Source organism: Microtus oregoni, unplaced genomic scaffold (assembly GCF_018167655.1).
Source record: "Microtus oregoni isolate MIOR12 unplaced genomic scaffold, Mior012 000074F_002, whole genome shotgun sequence".
NCBI lineage: Eukaryota > Metazoa > Chordata > Mammalia > Rodentia > Cricetidae > Microtus > Microtus oregoni.
Genome location: NW_024543989.1, coordinates 435,677 through 446,406, shown reverse-complemented (window position 1 = coordinate 446,406; position 10,730 = coordinate 435,677). Strand labels below are relative to the sequence as shown.

The 10,730-nt window shown below is 36.6% G+C and overlaps 1 pseudogene; it reads left to right on the top strand.

Moving 5' to 3' along the window:
- Nucleotides 1-6,648: 6,648 nt before the first annotated feature.
- LOC121441236 lies at nt 6,649-8,271 on the top strand (annotated as a pseudogene).
- The last annotated feature ends 2,459 nt before the right edge of the window (nt 8,272-10,730 follow it).

Genomic DNA, 10,730 nt, shown 5'->3' with positions numbered 1-10,730 from the left:
ATCATATGTACACAAGCAGCACTAAATGATTTCAGCAGGCTGTACCTTTATATTATATAAATAATCAAATAAAAAGAGATCATCCTTTTCAAAGAGAACATGGGGGTGGACAATAGGAGAAACTGGAGGAGGGAGAAAAGGGAAGGAGGAAAAGATGTCATTGTATTTAAATTAAAATCAATTTAATTTTAAACAAATATATGGTAGAGGCCTTCAGTGTTTCTTATTCTCAGTTATGAGTCTACAGTTATTGACACCACTATAAAAAAGCTTCTTGTATATAGCAACTGGCTATAGCATGGGCCACAGAAAACCTCCCCACCCCCAGTGACACCCAAAGAAATAGTCCAGACAGGGAGCTATAGAACAGAATCCTTAATATTGTAATAAAGATGCTGAAGTGCAGCATCATAGTTGATGGTTTCTGGTAAGGGTATAGGGAAGAACTTGATTTTCTATAAGGGGATGGCCACGGGGAATTTGACCATATAACCACGTGCATATGAGCAAAACAAATAAGACTTGGTGTATTTTTTCTTTTCTTTTTCCTTTTACTTTCCCTTTTCTCTTTCTTTTTTTTTCATTTTTTTTTTTTGGCAGGAGCACATGGGTGGGAGGATGGACCTAAAAGCAATGGGAAGTAAGTATGATTGGGGTGTATTGTATGAAATTCCCAAATAATTAATAAAAATATGTTGGGAAAAAAGGAAAAAAATATGGGTGAAGGTGTCTTAGTTAGGATCTCTATTGCTGCAAAGAGACACCATGACCATGGTAAATCTTATAAAGGAAAACATTTAATTGGAGTGGCTTGCTTATAGTTCAGAGGTTCAGTCCATTATCATCATGATGGGACATGTCAGAGAGCAGGCAGTCTTGGTGCTGGAGAATTAGCTGAAAGTTCTACATCTTACAGTCAACAAGAAATGGTCTGAAACACTCGGTGGCATCTTGAACATATATGAGACCTCAAAGCCTGTCTCCACAGTGACAGTGACTTCCTCCAACAAGACCACACTTACCGCACAAGGCCAACGTCCTAATAATGCCACTCCCTTTGGGGGATCATTTTTTTCAAACCATCACAATGTATATTTTGATTATATGTATGTCCAGAAATCACATGTGTACAATGTCCACAGAGGCCAGAAGAGGATATCAGATCTGGAACTGCCTGGAACTGGAGGTACACATGGTTGTGAGCTGCCATGTGGGTGCTTGGTATACAACCCAGGTCCTCTTGAAGATCAATCAGTGCTTTTAACCATTGAGTAATCTCATTAATATCCCAAATACCTTTCTTAATTTTTTCTTTGTTTACAAACCAATTGAGTTTAATAAGGCATTTTCATTTATCCTTAGTTTTGTCTAACCAACCCCAGGCTTCCTTTTCCTTAACCACATCCCCATCCCTGCTTAAATTTTTAGTATCCAGTATTCTTCCCCTATTCTTTTATATCACATAAATTCTAACATCTGTTCTTACTAGATTCCTTTTACTTTAATTGAAAGATCATAGGTCAACCCTTTTATTAATGAAATGCTTAATATAAAATAAATGAGTAAAAATAATACACAACATTATTATTATGAAATGGCATGCTTATCTACCTAGAAAGCAGAGACACACAGCTAAAAACAATTGTTAGTCTTTGTGAAAATTTCTTTATGTCAATAGCAAATGATAAACACCAGAAGTCAAAAGTAAATTATGAACTCATAATAGAAATAAAATACCCTTAAAAGCAAGAAGGAAGGAATAAAACAAAAGAAAATTACCTTTAAAAAATGCATTAAAAATAAAAAGGGCCAGGGGATTCCTCACTGGGTTTTTCACTGCTGAGCTTGATGACCCAAGTTCAAGGTCTGAGACCCACATGGTAGAAGAAGAAAATCAACTAGAAGTTAATTCTGACCTCTACATATATACCATGGAACATATATAAACTTATACATACACTCAAAAATAAATGTAATCAAAGAAATAAATATATAGAAGCAGAATACATAAATCACAGTTTCTTGCTGCGTTGAAGTGGAAAAATGTTATCTATTATAAGATAGAAAAAACTGAAGTTTTCTGCTTTTACTCTCTGACTTATGTTTTATACGGTCTGAAATTCAATTCTTAATTCTAAATGACTTTTCTGGAAATTGACGATTTTCTTCTAAAGGTCAGCTATAAGAACAAATAGTTAACCTTTATAAATACACGTTGGAAGTATGGATCTTCACAAAAGAATGTCAACATCCAGAACATATTATAAGTAGAAATAGAACACATACAATTCAATTTTTATTTAAAACTCTTTCAAAGGTACATGGCTGTTTGTCATAAAAGGTCTAAATAATCTAGCACCTACATAAACTATATACTAGAGTGTGTTGAGAGCACAAACTTTCACAAATGTTTTTTTCTATAATGTTCATCACAACATGATTCACAAGGGCCTAAATGAAAAACAACCCAAATGTCTACAGAGAGATGAATGCATAAATACATGATATATTACATATAATAGAATATGACTGAGCTTTAAAAAGCAATGATATCTGATACGTTAAAACATAAGTGAACCTCAAACAGTATGTTAAGAGGAATAAGCCAGTCCCAAAAGAAAAACATAATGTATGCTCTGATTTGATAAAGTACATGAGTTACAAAAATTCATAAAGTCAGAAAGTGGAAGCTGGGGTGAAAGAAATGTCAATTATTGTTTAGTGGGCACAAAGACTTGGGATGAATGATAGTTGTGACAGCTCATAATTGTGAATATACTTAATTTCACTGTAGCAAGAAACAGGATTAAGATGATAAGTTGTATATTATATAAAATTTACACACTAAAATGTATGTTATCAAATTTCTTGACAATGTATTATAACAGCACACACACACACACACACACACACACACACACCAAGAGGGGATATATATGTATATATACATATATATGTATATACTTATATATAATTTTAATAAGGTTTTATACTATATGTGACATGTATTCACCTGAAGATCGACAAAGATATATGATGGAAGGCCTGTAATATAAACTCAAAGCAATTACCAAAATAAGCAATGACTGTAGGATAATAATTCAACAAAGGAGGTAGCATGTAATGAAAACATTCAACTAATTCGAAGAAGGGAAGGAACAATATTAGATATAACAAAGAAATGGGAAGAGAATAGACTTGAAACCAACCATATCAATAATTAAATTGAATGTAGATGTTCTAATTGCCACATTTAATATATAATGATTATTATAGATAAAAGAAAGAGCCTACAAAAATAGTATAATTATTTTGACACAAGTTGAGACCAGACAGATCTACACAGTAGGAATCTGAGTAAAACAATGACAGTAAATAAATTAACAAATAAGCTTTTAGTAAAATGGAACACATTTCTACACATAAAAATTTACAATGAACTATATTGATCTTTTATCAAAATTATTGCAGTAGACACTGATTTCTAAAGCACAGGAAATATAAGATTACAAAGGAAAAGATATGCAAATAATTTTTATAATCTATTCAAAAGGAAATAAAAAGCCTTCTAGGAAAATATTTACCGAAGAAATGTCTCAGACTGAGTATTTCTATTCTACACAAGGGTCAGAATATATGAACCAATTCTCCGATCAAAGAATTATTAAGAAAAAGAGAGCAGGCCTGAGCCAGTGACCTCCTTGGGATCAGGCCTAAGCAAGCAACCTCTGTATGAATAGGTCCGAATGACCTCTGGGATTGCAGAACAACTGCTAGAGTACCAATTGAGGTCACGCAACCTCCAGGGTGACTGGAACCATGGCCTCGACTCTACCAATCAAAGGAAAATATAGGTAGACAATGTAAGAACACACTCAGCACCACAAAGAGCAACGTGGCACCACCAAAAACTAGTGGCTGTACAACAAGACTTGAACACTCTATACAGATAAAGCAGAAGAAAATGACCTAAAAATAACTTTAGGAGAATGTTTAGGCCCTTAAAGAGGAAAGGAAAAATTCCTTCAAAGAAATGAAGGAAAAGAGAAACAAAAAATTGAAAGAAAGAAACATATCCCTTAAAGAAAATCAAGAAAAAGCAATCAAACAGGTGAAAGAAACAATTCAAGACTTGAAATCAAAATAGAGACAATAAAGAGAACAAAAACTGTGGAAATTCTGGATATGGAAAACTGGGTAAATGAAGAAATTTCTTATGCAAGCATAATCAGCAGAATAAAAGAGATGGAAGAGAGAATCTCAAGCGCTGAAGATGGTGATAGAGGAAATAGACTCATCGGTGAAAGAAAACATTAAATATAACAAAAACTTAACCCAAAATATCCAGGAAATATGGGACACCATGAAAAGATTGAAGCTAATAATAGTAGGGATAGAAGAAGGAGAAGTCCAACTCAAAAGCCAGAAAATTTATTTAACAAAATCATAGAAGAAAACTTTCCCAACCTTAAGAAAGATGTGCATATGAAGACACAAGAAGCTTACTGAACACCAAATAGACTGAACCAAAAAATAGTCCCCTCACTACATAATAATCAAAACATTAAAGATACAGAATAAAGAAAAATATTAAGAAATGCAAAGGAAAAAGGCCAAGTAACCTATAAAGGCAGACCTATTGAAATTATACCTGACTTCTCAATGGAAACAATGAAAGCCTGAAGGTCCTGGTTAAGCATTATACATACATTAAGAGACCACGGATACCAACCCATACTACTATATCCAGCAAAACTTTTAATCTCCATAGATGGTGAAAACAAGATATTGCACAACAAAGCCAAATTTAACCAACAGCTAGCCACAAACTAAGCCCTCTGCAAAGTACTAGAAGGAAAACTCCAATCCAAGGAAGTTAGCTACATTGACAATAACACAGACAATAGATGATGTCACAGCACCCAATCCCAAAGAAGGGAAAACACACACACAATAGCATCAACAGCAATGAAAGCTAAAATAGCAGGAACTAGCAATCACTGGTCATTAATATTCCTTAATATAAGTGGACTCAACTACAAAAAGGCACAGGCTAGCTAACAGATTGAATACAAAAACAGAATCCGTCCTTTTGCTACACACAAGAAACACACCTCAACCTCAAAGACAGACATCACATCAGAGTAAAGAATTGGGAAAAAATTTTTCCAATCAAATGGACCAAAGAAACAAGCTGGTGTAGCTATCATAATAGCTACAAAATAAACTTCAAACTAAAATCAATCAAAAGAGACAAAGAAGGACGTTTCATATTTGTCACAGGAAAAATCCTTCAAGAGGAAATCTCAATACTGAGAATCTATACCCCAAATACAGGTGTACCCTCATATGTAAAAGAAACACTACTAAAACTTAAATCACACATTAAACCCCACATACTAATAGTGGGAGACTTCAACACCCACTCACACCGCTGGACAGGTTTGCCAGACAGAAACTTAACAGAGAAATAAGGGAACTAACATATTATGACTCAAATGGACTTAACAGACATCTATAGAACATTCCATGCAAACATAAAAAAATACCTTCTTTTCAGTACCTCATGGAACCTTCTCCAAAAGTTGACCACATACTAGTTAACAAAACAAACCTCAACAGATACAAAATATTTGGAATAATCCCATGTATCTTATAGGATCACTGTGGATTAAAGCTAGAATTCAACAGCAACACTAATTTCAGAAAGCCCACAAACACATGGAAATTAAACAATGCTCATACAAATCACCAATGGGTCAAAGAAGAAGTAAATAAAGAAATTAAAGACTTCCTAAAATCCAACAAAATGACCACACAACATATCCAAATTTATGGTACACAATAAAAGTGGTGTTAAGAGGAAAGATCATAACACTAAATGCCCAGCTAAATAAGCTGGAAAAATTCCACAGCAGTGAGTTAGCAGAACACCTAAAAACTCTAGAAAAAAGAAAAACTTCACCCAGGAGAACTAAATGGCAGGAAATAATCAAATTGAGAGCCAAAATCAACAAAATAGAAACAATGAAAACAATACAAAGAATCAATGAGACAAAGAGTTGATTCTCTGACAAAGAATCAATAGGACAAAGAGTTGGTTCTCTGAGAAAATCAACAAAATAATCTAACCTTATACAAACTAACCAAAAGGCAGAGAGAGAATATCCAAATTAACAAAATCAGAAATGAAGAGGGGACCATAACAACAGACACAGAAGAAAACCAAAGAATCGTGAGATCATATTTCAAAAACCCATATTCCACAAAATTGAAAGCTTAAAGGAAATGGACAATTTTCTGGATAAATTTAACTTAACAAAAGCAAATCAAGACTAGATAAACAAATTAAATAGACCTCTAACTGCTAAGGAAATAGAAACTGTCATCAAAAGTGTAAGCCCATGACCAGATGTAAGCCCATGACCAGTGCAAAAATATACAAGATTTTTGAAGAATTAATACCAATACTCCTCAAATTGTTCCACACAATAAAAACATAAGGAACATTACCAAACTCTTTTTACGAGGCTCCAATTACCCTGATGCCCAAACCACACATGGACATTACTAAGAAAGAGAAATACAGTACAGCAGTTGGGAATGCAGGGTGGACGAATTCTATTCAACTGAGTTCCAGGCCTGGCTATGGAACAGGTAAATGAGCTAAAGAAGGACAATAAGGCCCTGGATGCTGGGAACATCCATGATGCCTTACAGTGCTATGCTGAGGCAATTAATCTAGATACCCAGAGCCATGTGCTCTATAGCAATAGCTCTGCAGCCTATGCCAAGAAAGGAGACTATCAAAAGGCCTATGAGGATGACTGCAAGACTGTTGACCTGAAGTCTAACTGGAGCAAGGGTCATTCAAGAAATGCAGCAGCCCTTGCATCCCTAAACCAGTTTGATGTAGTCAAACCAACCTATGAAAAGGGTTTAAAATCGGAAGCAAATCACCTCAAGCTCAAGGAGAGTTTGCAGAACATGGAGGCCAGGTTGGCAGAGAGGAATTTCATGAATCCTTTCAACTTGTCTAATCTGTACCAAAAGTTGGAGAATGATCCCAGGACAAGGACACTGCTCAATGACCCTACCTACCGGGAACTCATAGAACAGCTAGGGAACAAACTTTAGACCTGGGCGTGAAAATTCAACATCCACGGAACATGACTACATTCAGTGTCCTCCTTGGGTGTGATCTGAGCAGTATGGATGAAGAGGAAGAGGCAGGAGCACCCCACCCCCACCTGCTCCCAAACAGGAGGCCAAGCCAGAACCAATGGAAGAAGATCTTCAAGAGAATAAGAAACAGGCACTGAAATAAAAAGAGATGGGAAATGATGTTTAAAAAAAGAAAGATTTTGACATGGCCTTGAAGCATTATGACAAGGCCAAGGAACTGGACCCCACCAATGACTTACATATCTAATCGAGCAGATGTGTACTTTGAAAAAGGTGACTACAACAAATGCTGGAAGCTATGTGAGAAAGCAGTTGAAGTGGGCAGAGAGAACCAAGAGGACTACCACAGATTGCCAAAGCTTATGCCTGAATTGCCAATTCCGATTTCAAAGAAGAAAGGTATGAGGTTGCTATCCATTTCTACAACAAATCTCTGGCAGAGCAGCGAACACAGATGTGCTCAAAAAGTGCCAGCAGGCAGAGAAAATCCTGAAGAAGCAATAGTGAGTGGCCTACATTAACCCTGACTTGGCTTTGGAGGAGAAGAACAAGGGCAATGAATGCTTCCAGAAAGGGGACTACCCCCTGTCCATGAAGCCCTATACAGAAGCCACTAAATGAAATACAAGGGATGCCAAAGTCTACAGTAACTGAGCTGCCTGCTACACCAAGCTCCTGGAGCTTCAGCTGGCACTCCGAGACTGTGAGGAGTGCTTCGAGATGGAGCCAACCTTCATAAAGGGTTACACATGGAAAGCAGCCACTCTGGAAGCCATGAAGGACTGTACAAAGGCCATGGATGTGTACCAGAAGGCGCTAGATGTGCGCTCCAGCTGTAAGGAGGCAGCAGATGGTTAACAGCACTGTATGATGGCACAGTACAACAGACATGACAGCCCTGAGGATGTGAAGCAGCGGGCCATGGCTGACCATGAGGTGCAGCAGATTATGAGTGGCCCAGCCATGAGACTCATCCTGAAGCAGATGCAAAAGGACTCCCAGGCTCTGAGAGAACACTTAAAGAAGCCTGTAATAGCACAGAAGATCCAGAAGCTGATGGATGTGGGTCTGATCGCAATTCGGTGATAACTTGCTTTTCCCCTCTTCCTTTCACCAATGTGGAAAGATGAGCTAGGATGGTACCGAGCAGCATTAGGCGCTGGGTTGGGGGGGAGGCTTATCTTTATATTTATACATGCCTGCAAGGAAGACAGACTCATCCAGTGCCACCTTGGGCCCTCTCAGCACATGCAGCATGGTCTCTTCACTGCTGCTTTCGAGTATCCTTCTCTGCCCTACCCAAATCTGTTACTGTCTCAGCTGTTCCCCTATAGTTGGTTATTATCTATTTGGGGCAGGGGGTATATATGGGGGGTGGTTATTCTTCCCAACTTGGGGTCCCAGCTATCTTCACTTGTTGTTACTCCATGTCCTTCAATAAAACAATCCAGTCAGGCGTGGTCTATGTTGGAAAAAAAAAGAAAGAGAAATTCAGACCAATATCCCTTATGATGCAAATTTACTCAATAAGATACTGGCAAATCGAGTCCAAAAACACATCAGAAAAATCATCCACCATGATCAAGTATGTTTCATCCCAGAGATTTATGGTTCAACATATGAAAATCTATCATATAAACAAAATGAAGAAAAAAAACCACATGATCATCATTAGATGATCATTTCAGCATCATTAGATGCTGAAAAAGCTTTCTACAAAATACAACACCCCTTCATGATAAAGGTTTCCAGGAAAATGCAGATACAAGGAACACACCTAAATATAACAAAGGCAACAAACAGCAAACCAACAGCCAACACCAAACTAAATGGAGAGAAACTCAAAGCAATCACACTGAAATCTGGAACAAAACAAGGTTGTCCACTCCCATCATATCTATTCAGAATAGTTCTTGAGGTCATAGATACAGCAAAATAAGACAACAAAAGGAGAGCTAGAGGGTACGAATCAGAAAAGAAGAAGTAAAACTCCCACTATTGCTGATAATATGATACTTTACGTAAGTGACCCCCAAAATTCTACCAAAGAACTCCTAAAACTCATAAATACCTCCAATACTGTAGTAGGATATGAAATTAACTAAAAAAAAGATCAGTAGCCCTCCTTTATAGAGATGATAAATGGACTGAGAAAGAGATCAGAAAAACATCATCCTTCACAATAGCCACAAATAACATAAAACATCGTGGAGTAACTCTAACCAAACAAGTGGAAGACTTGTATGACAAGAACATTAAATCTTTAAAGAAAGAAATTAAAGAAGACACCAGAAAATGGAAAGTTCTCCCATGCTCTTGGGTAGGAAGAATTCACATAGTAAAAATGGCAATCTTAACAAAAGCAATCTACGGTTTCAATGTAATGCCCATCAAAATCCCAGCAAAATTCTTCACAGACCTCAAAAGAAAAATGCTCAACTACAGGTGGAAAAGTAAAAAATCCAAGATAACCAAAACAGTCCATTACAATTACGGAACTTCTGCAGGCATCACAATCCCTGACTTAAAACACTTCTACAGAGCTACAGTACGGAAAACATCCTGATATTGGCATAAAAACCAAAAGGAGGACTAATATAACTTATTTAAAGACTCAGATATCAATCCACACAACTATGAACACATGATTTTTGACAAAGAAGCAAAAAATATAAAATGGAAAACAGAAAGCATATTCAACAAATGGTGTTGGCATAACTGGATATCAGCATGTAGAAGAATGAAAATAGATCAATATCTATTGCCATGCACAAAAATCAAGTCCGAAGGAATCAAAGACCTCAACATTTTTTGCTTTTTTTTTTTGGTCAGAAATCATGTGTTCAAAGGTGTGTGGATTAATATCTGGGTCTTTGATTCAGTTCCATTGGTCCTCCTGTCTGTTCTCAAGCCAATACCAGGCTGTTTTCAGTACTGTAGTTCTGTAGTAGAGTTTGAAGTCAGTGGTTGTGATGACGCAAGTATTTCTTTTATTTTACATTTTTTTTTGCTTTTCCATATGAATTTGAGTACCATTCTTTCAAGGTCTGTGAAGAATTTTGCTGGGATTTTGATGGGCATTGCATTGAATCTGTAGATTGCTTTTGGTAAGATTATCATTTTTACTATTTCCACTTTCTGGTGTCTTCTTCAGTTTCTTTCATCCCTATCTAAGAATCTATTGGCAATTCATAGATACTGAGAGTGGAAGAGTCAGTTTTCTTTAAGGTATGGTCCCTGGTTAGTTGACCACCCTCCAGTGAAGGTCACATACACAAGAACATAGGGGAAGGATAAAAAAGATGTGATAGTGTTTTTAAAAATAACAGTGGACATAGTAGAACAGGTTGAGAAGGGAGACAGATCTGAGAGGAGTGGAAAGCCACTGAGTAAGATTAAAGACTGTATAACATTTTCAAATAACTAATAAAATGGAAAAAAAGATCATGCATTGTTGACAGAGGTTTTTGTTCTGCCCAGTCCTGCAGCTGTTTAGTCCCAAAGAAAGACACAGAGGTCTACTTTAATTTAAAATGATTGGCCTA